The 1,101-nt window shown below is 29.1% G+C and overlaps 1 pseudogene; it reads left to right on the forward strand.

Moving 5' to 3' along the window:
* The first annotated feature begins 700 nt into the window (after nucleotides 1-700).
* On the forward strand, nucleotides 701-854 carry LOC118638082 (annotated as a pseudogene).
* The last annotated feature ends 247 nt before the right edge of the window (nucleotides 855-1,101 follow it).

Below are 1,101 nucleotides of genomic sequence, written 5' to 3' on the forward strand. Positions count from 1 at the left end.
TTGAATACCTAGATCATTTCCAAATAAGATAAAACACTGAAACATTAATTGCTAAATAAGTCTATCTATTTTGGACTTATTACATAGAAACTAAAAGGTAAATTTGAATCTATTAATGAATATGTTACATGCTTTGTTGAAGATTTATATGTTTCTAAAAATTATAAAATATATTTTTCAACAAGAGAGCCTATGTTTCTAGAAGTTATGAAATGTATTTGTGAGTTTGCCCACGTATACATGTTGGTATGATAACTCATAATTGCTTACTTTTAGTTTTCACTAGAAATTAAGACTTCTAAGTGTTAAGAATTCTAATTAATATGGAAGGAATTAATATATGTTTTTGGTAAAGGAAGGAATGAAAAAGGGGTTGCATTTTTGTTGAAGGAAAGGAAAATAGAATGTGTTTTTGAATAAGAAAAGATATAAAGGACATGGCAGGGGTAGAGGTTGTTGAAAGAAAAGAAAAAAAAAAAAGTAGTTCTGTCCTAAAGTAAAGATAGGACAAAAACTGAATGACTACACGAAAATTGTAGAAGGTTTATTAAAGTTATAAAAGGTTTGTGGAAGTGCAAAAGGTCATGGAAAAGACATCTTGAAAAAGAAATTTTGCATATGGTCAAACTAAGATTGGAATATATTTATTTAAGTTAACTTTCTTTTAATAGCAAGTGCACTCCTATAAAATTATATTTGGATCGCTTCTCGGCTTTTTGGCTAAGATCAAGTGTACTATCTGTTCTTATCAGTCTAAAATTATATTTGGTTTTCTCTCTCTGTTAAAAGGACAAAGTCTTACTGAACTATTGGTATGCTTCTAATAAGAGCTTATAAATGGAAGGCAAAGATATGTGTTTTCTTAAAATTATTTTTTGTGCTCTATATCCTCCGGTCTTTGCTTAAGTAACCTAAGACTTCTTAATTTCAAACGAGCTACATTTTGCTTACATAGATTTATTATTCTGTATTTGCCTGTGAAGTTCATATTGTCACAATAATTAAATGGATGACTAGGTATTTTTTTTCTTCATTGATTTTTTAGAGAGAGAGGAAAGGAGAGAGAGAGAGAGAAACATAGATGAGCGAGAACATCGATTG

This window comes from Molossus molossus, unplaced genomic scaffold, assembly GCF_014108415.1.
Source record: "Molossus molossus isolate mMolMol1 unplaced genomic scaffold, mMolMol1.p scaffold_m16_p_20, whole genome shotgun sequence".
Taxonomy (NCBI): Eukaryota; Metazoa; Chordata; class Mammalia; order Chiroptera; family Molossidae; genus Molossus; species Molossus molossus.